This window comes from Spermophilus citellus (genome assembly GCF_964194105.1).
Source record: "Spermophilus citellus genome assembly, chromosome: 3".
In the NCBI taxonomy this organism is placed as follows: Eukaryota; Metazoa; Chordata; class Mammalia; order Rodentia; family Sciuridae; genus Spermophilus; species Spermophilus citellus.
In genome coordinates, this window is record NC_138184.1 from 232,864,540 (window position 1) to 232,872,099 (window position 7,560).

Sequence of the window (7,560 nt, forward strand, 5' to 3'; positions counted from 1 at the left end):
GAGAATTTCATCTTTACTATGTAGAGACCTGAACAACGAATATCTCTATTTATATTTTGTTTGATTTCTTTCAATTGTTTCAAGATTTTTTAAAAGTGTAGTTGTAATTTAAAACATATATAACTTTTCAATTTTGGGGATGCTATTGTAAATGGAATTGTTCAGTTTTTTTCTTATTCTAGTTTTTAAATTCCAATTTTTCCTATATAGTTTTCCTGATATATAAGAAATCAATTGATTTTTGCTTGACTGTATTTTCCTTTTTGCTATCTTTATCCTTTATGAACATGGGATGGTGGATTCTATTACTGTTTGATTTCCAAAATCATAGCCTCATAAAATCAAAACCATGAATTTCAGAGCTTCACCAGGACTGCCACAAGGGGGCGCAGGGCCAGTGCTGAACAGTAGGCACTGATTATCCTCAACTGCCCACAATGGCCAGAAGAGGGTTCTCAGAGTGACTTTTTCTGATCCCCTTGAATCATGACTGCCAGGGATGGATGTCCTATGCCCACAGCAAACTTTCTTCTCAGGACTCACCTGGGGAAATCCATGGCTGGGGATACCTGGGGTCTATGTCCACAGTGAGGTAACCCAAACCTTCAAGACCTGCTGTAACCCTCACCCTTGTGGTCCACCAGGGGAGACCATTGCTGTGGACACCTTGGGGCTATGAGTGTGGTGACAAAAGCTTCCTTCTCCCTGGGACCCACACAGAGAAATGCTGTAGCTGAGGACACCTGGTGCCCATGTCCACAGCGAGGTAACTCTAACTCAAAACTGGGAACCCACCCAGGAAGGGACCATGGGTGCAGGCTAAAGGCACCTTGGAGCAATGACTGTTGTGACAGAGCTTCCTTGATTCCCTCACAGGGAGATGCCTTGGCTGGGAACATCTAGGGACCATGTGTACCATGAGATTTCTTCCCCTTGGCATCTACATGTGGAAGGCACTGTGGTTTTGGGATAACTGAAGTCTATCTGAGGAAAAGGTGCTGAGAAAGAAGCTCTGCTGTGTTTTTACTTTTGTAGGTAATATTTTCGTGGGACTTAATTTTATGAAAGTATTCCTTGTGAGGCTTTGACTGCTCACTGTCATAGTATATTTTATGGGGAGAAAACCCAGCACACTAAAAGGAGAAATTGAGGCACAAACTCAGGGTAGTACAGGGGAGGCCTGGGATTCCCAGCACAGGGAGACTCACTAGTGCCTGAGGGCAAAGGCTAATGTTGCTTCATTGTTTATATTTATTCTGGGTAAGTCTGTACACAGTTGAGTGATTTGACTGATAATTCCTAGAAGCCACTGTGGTGATAACTGTGCTTACATAGACATCTGACAATGTGGGAAAAACACTGGACTACATTACCCATAATTCTCAGGGGGCAGTAGAAGCTTACAGGAGTGCCCCCTACTGTGAGCTAGCAAAGTGTGGGACTACATTACCCACAGTCCTAAGGGGGAAGAAGCTCTCAGGATCCCACCAGAGAACCAGCAAAACACTAGATTACATTACCCACAATGCTTGGGGTGGGGGTGGGAATGGGAAGTTCATAGGAATTTCTTAACCATGAGCTGTAACGTGGGACTACATTACCCATAATCCTGGGGGACAGAAATCACAGAATTCCCATGCCTCCTGTGAGCTGGTAAAACAAGCGACTAAATTATTCACAATCCTGAGGTGGCAGATGCTTCCAGATTCTCCCACAGGAGCCAGCAAAATGCTGCACTACAGTGCCTTCAGCCCTCTGGTGTGGAAGTTCTCAAGAGCCCCCTTTCTCCACCCCTCAGGCAGGCAAAAATGCTGAACTACATTATTTATAATCCATGGAGGGGGAGGTAGAAATGCACAGAATCAACCCCTCTGAGCCAGAAAATACAGGGACTTCATTACCATACTAATGGAGCAGAAGTTCCCTGGGTTCTGCAGAGAGAACCAATACTGGACTACATTACCCACAATCTATAGGGGGGTCACCTCATGGGAGCACTGCCCCCAATAAATTGACAAAATGCTGGACTACATTACCCACAGCCCTCAGGGTCAGAAACTTTTAGGAGAATTATTTCCACCTCTTCCCGTGAGTGGGAAAAAGTCTGGACTAAATGACCTACAATTCTAAGGAAGATGAAGCCCCAGGATCCCCCATGAAGAGCTAGCAAAATGCTGAACTACCTTACAACAAGAATGGAGTTAAGGTTTGGGTTTTTCTGACTCTCCTTGGGGGATCCTGGGCGCTTCCTCACCCTAAGAATTATGGGTGATGTAGTCCTTGGTCTTACCCACACACCTCTTCCAGGAGACCCATGAAAGCTGAATGCACATGCTTGCCCTTATACCCTGAGGATTCTGAGACCGTGAGTAGTATAGGCCCACATTTAACCACTGACACTAGAGATCCTGGGAACTTCTTCCCCTTAGGATTATGGATAATGTAGTCCCAATATTTCCTGCTCTTAGCTTGGTATTGTGGGAGGCTCTCCCCAAATATTGTGGGTGGGGCTGGGGATGTGGCTCAAGCAGTAGGGCACTTGCCTGGCATGCGTGCGGCCCGGGTTCGATCCTCAGCACCACATACAAAACAAAGATGTTGTGTCCGCCGATAACTAAAAAGTAAATCTTAAAATTCTCTCTCTCTCTCTCTCCCTCACTCTCTTTAAAAAAAAAATATTGTGACTGAAGTATTAAGAGGAATATGGCTCAGGTTGAGGAATTCTGGGTAATTCTTCCTACCAATTCACCTGGAATTGTGGGTAATATAATCCCATGTTTTATTCAAACTGTGGAGACTTGTGGGAGATTGTGGGTAGTGTAGTTTCATGATTTATTGGCGCTGTGCAGAGGATCTTGGGAACTTCCTCCCTCCTAGGATTATGGGTAATGTAGTCCAAATTGCCTGCCCACTGCTGGGAATTCTGGGAGCCTCCTCCCTGAGGATTTTGGGTAATGTAGTCCCATGATTTGACCTCTCCATGAAAAGAATTCTGGGAACTTCCTGTCATAGAATTGTGGGTCATGTAGTCCCACATATTATACAGTTGGGGACTTGCGGAAGCTTCCTTTACTGTGGACTTGTGGGTATTGTAGTCCCATGATTTAGCCTCTCTGAGCAAAGAATTCTGGGAACTTCCCCTCCTTAGAATCATGAATGATGTAGTATCAACATTTGCTGTTTACCACTGGGTATTCTGTGAGTCTTTTTCCATAAGGACCCTGGGTGAAGTAGTAAAGAGCGTAGCACTTACTTTGAGCAGCTCTGGGAATTCCACCCAATAGAATTGTGGGTAATGTAGTCCCATAATTTGTCCTCTTTGTGCAAAGGATCCTGGAAACTTCCTCCCCTTTAGTATTATGGGTAACATAGTCTCAGATTTCTCTACTCACCACTTGGTATTTTGGGTGCCTCCTTCCCTGAGGATGATGGGTGAAGTAGTTGTGAGCATACCACTCACTTTGGGGAATTCTGGGAACTTCCTCCCCTCAGAATTGTGGGTAATGTCATCACATAATTTATACTATCTGTGGGGAATTGTGGGAGCTTTCTCCCTATTTGAATTGTGGGTAATGTAGTCTCATAATTTTTCTTCATGCAGAAATCTGGAGAAATTCCTCTGCTAAGGATTATGGGTAGTGTAGTCCCAACATTTGCTTGCTCACTGCTGGGTATTCTGGAAGCCGTTTTACCCCTAAATTTTGTGGGATATCTAATCCCAAGAGTTGCCTGCTCACTGCAAGAGGTCCTGGGAAATGCATCTTCATAGAATTCTGGAAATTAAAGTTCCATTATTTGCTTGCTCACTGATGGCTGTCCTGGGAGACTCTTCCCCTAAGAATTATTGGTAATGTAATTTCAGATTTACTGCTCATTTTGGGGAGCCCATATAATTATGGGTATTATAGTTCTAGACATAACCACTTCGGAGGAGGAGGGGGATACCATTACCCATAATCCTAGAATGGAGGAAGATCCCAGTATCCCACTTCCTCCATTTTAGTATTATTGGTTGTTGCAGTAATTCACTTGCAGGTCAGCATGGGAAAAGAAAGAAGAAGAAGCAGAGCAAGCGAAGCAGCAGCAGAAAAAAAGTCCTTTATTGTGTACAAGCAATCTTTTTATAGTATTGTGAACAAAGAAGGCAGCCTTCCAACATCAATAAATCAGGTCTTTCAGCTAATTAAACATAGCATACAGAAGTTTTACTTTCTAATCAGAAGTGACCCGCTTCTCATGGCTAATCTATTCTCGGCCCGGAGTATGTTGAGCTCTGCTCTTTGTTAATAACAGATAATAAAATTTTTCTCAGCGCCCTCCTAGCCCACTTGGCAGAACATCCCATTTGCAGGCAGGTCCTCCCAAGGACAGCAGACACCTCGTTTTCAAGCATGTCCGCTGTTACCTTATCTAAACCTTGAAGGAGCCTCTCGTTTGCAAGTAGGCCCTCCCAAAGACAGCATACACCTCGTTTTCAAGCATGTCCGCTGTTACTTATCTATACCTTGACAGAATATCCCGTTTGCAGGCAGACTCCATCAAGGACAGTAATAGTAACGCAGTTACATCTGATTCTCTACAATTGGTAATGGCCCAGGTTTTTCCCTGATAGCAGCAGGGTCTCAAGCAAGGATTATGGGTAATGTAGTCCAAATTGCCTGCCCACTGGTGGGTATTCTGGGAGCCTCCTTCCTGAGGATTTTGGGTAATGTAGTCCCATGATTTGCCCTCTCCATTGAAAGAATTCTGGGAACTTCCTGTGCCTTAGAATCTCTCATGTCATAATACAAAGAGGTGCTCAACTGTATGTGAAGACAGAAAAATGTTGAAGTATAACACCAGAGAAGCACGCCTAGGCAAGATCAGAGTGGAAAGTAGAGGCTTTATTAAAGGACAGCAAAAAAGACTTCTCCCAGAGGAAGAAGGGGACCCAAGAGATGGAATAGTGGAGGGGCGGTTGTCCCCCCTATTTATAGCTAAGGTCTTCTTTAGCTTTCCTGCATTCCTGTCACATTCCTGTCCTTTGTTCTGTCAAGGGTGGGGCACAAGTGGGCCAAAGGAGTAAGAAAGGACTTTTGAGTCAGCATCTTCAAGTTTGCTGGTAGCTGTTTCATTAACACTTCTTTGGGATGGGCTCTGGGCCTTGGGGACATTAACATTCCATGAGTTGTTCTGCTTTTCCTGGACTTCATTCCCAACATGTCCTCCATTTTGGATTTTACTCGATATTAGACCCGATTTACCTAACTACACTGACTACCTATCTTGAAGTCTGGCTTCACCACCTATGGTGGCCACTGAGTCACCAAATGTCTGTAAGTTATACTGACATCAATAGAGGCTTTATGAATTGGAAAAGGTGTCACTATGTTGTTTTTTATTTTCATTTTTTAGTTGTAGATGGACACAATATCTTTATTTATTTGCTTATTTTTATGTGCTGCTGAGATTCAAACTCAGTTCCTCATGCATGCAAAGCAAGTGATCTACCACTGAGCTACAACCCCATTCCACTATGTTGTTTTTATATTATTATTTTTGCAGTACTGGGGATTGAAACTAGGGGCTCTTGCATGTTTGGCAAGTGCTCTGCCACTAGTCAAGATCTCTATCTCTCCTTGCCCTTTATTTTATTGTTTTTTTTGAGACACAAGGGATGGCTAGGTTGCCCAGGTTGGCCTTGAACTTTCCAGGACTCCTCCTACCTCAGCTTCCCAAGTAGCTGGGATTATATGTATGCCCTACAGCACTGGCTCACCACATGTTTTTATTTATTTATTTATTTTTTACATTTTATTATTATTATTTTTTCAGTTTTAGGTGGACACAACATCTTTACTTTATTTTTAGGTGGTCCTGAGGATCGAATCCAGTGCCTCATGCATGCTAGGCAAGCACTCTACCATTGAGCCACAACCCCAGCCCTTCATCACATGTTTTTAAATGGAGAAAGATAGGATTTAAATTTTCAAGTTACTTTAGTAGAATGCTGGTAACATTTTGTTGCAAAAAAGAAAAAAAACACATAATTTTCACATGGAGGGCGAGAGTAAAAAATTTGTCATAATGAGGAATTAAGAAAGTAATAGTTCAGGGTTGAGCTCTTGAAGCTGAAGAGGTTGCTAAAGATGTTCAGGTGGAAGGTGTGGCTGTGACTGCACAGGGCTTATGGACCAGGTAAGTGCTCTTTGGCATGGAGAGGTTCAAGTATGAGTGTTAGAAAATTCACCACACTCGCATCACTCTGCAAGAAGGGGCCTGCTAAAATTACCAAACAAAACAGGAGGCTGCTCTGGAGGCCTTTAGGGGATGATATGTGAAACCAAGTATCATATCATTACTAACACAAAACACAGACCTCCATAATTATCTCACTTCTAAATAATTTTAAAATTCATTTCTCTGTTTTAACAACGAGAATAGTAGCACAGTCAACTTCTATAAAATACCACATGGTAATAAGTTACTAGGGAGGACTTGTACTTGGCAAACACAGGTTATTAAGTTCCTGTGACACTGAGATGTGATACTGTTACACTGGAGCCTTAACTCATACTCAACAATCAATGGGTTGGACTTTGCTTAAGCTCAGTGAGTGGTTTCTAGTGTGTCTCTGCTTGGGCTCACAGGAGGGCACCGTCTGCAGCAAGCAGCACCACCCAAAGGAGCCGACTCCATGGTCTACTGACTCAGTCAAGTCGATTCCTTTCTATGGAACCTCCCACTCCTAGGACACCGGGCAGCCTTGGCTTTAGCTTTCCTGGGAGTCCACTTGGGTGAGCAACAGAGGCCTGGGGTCGCTCACCTGGGAACCCCAGCTCCAGCTGTGCGACTGCGCAGATCGCGACCTGGAAGAGACCCCGCCCTTGAGGCTCAGGGGGCTAGAAGGAGCCCAAGCGCAATGGCAGGCAACCCTGTGCAGGCGCCGCCAGCACTGCTTCCTTCTCTCTTCCGCTGGTCCTCCCGTGCACACCGTTAGCTCACCTGGACGCTACTGTGGGTCTGCTGTCCGCTGTGATTGCCTCCGCCCAGTTGAGCGCAGGCTCCCGACTTGCTGTGGCCTCGGAGAGCAAGAGGGCGGGCGCGCTGGGGGACCGTGGGGCCGAGGGGCACTGCGGCTATAGCAGTGCAGGGGAGAGGTGCACCCTGGAATGCGCAGTTCACAGCCGCCTTCGGAACTCTGACTAGGTGCCAAGGTCCTAAGGTGAAGGTCAGGTGGAGAGCAACAGCTCCCTCTGACCATGCGGGCAATGGTCGCATCCTTAACGCAGAGGGGTCTGCGCTGCTCCAGAGCCTGCATCTTAGAGGTCAGGGCTGTAATTAGCTGGAGGGACTCTTGGTGGCTGAGAGCACCTCAGAGCTCGTCCTAAACTACAAAGCCAGAGTTGTCCTTGATGGGACTTAAACTCCTGGTACTTTATTGAGGAAGGACAGAAGTCACGTCCTTGTGCACATTTCTGAGATTAGCCTAGGGACCTGCATCTCCAGGCACTGGGACAGTGTGCCTGACACTCAGGGAAGCTAGGCACCCAATCTTCTTTTTCTTGTTTTTTTTTTTCC

At 45.1% G+C, this 7,560-nt stretch overlaps 1 pseudogene across 1 annotated transcript in view; it reads left to right on the top strand.

The window, feature by feature from the left end:
• The window catches only part of LOC308643529 (protein SPT2 homolog), a 106,092-nt pseudogene extending 98,904 nt beyond the window's left edge, over positions 1-7,188 (top strand). The window contains exon 4 of the transcript in view: positions 7,033-7,188. The product of the transcript in view is annotated as a protein SPT2 homolog (transcript). The remainder of the gene's footprint in view (positions 1-7,032) is intronic.
• The last annotated feature ends 372 nt before the right edge of the window (positions 7,189-7,560 follow it).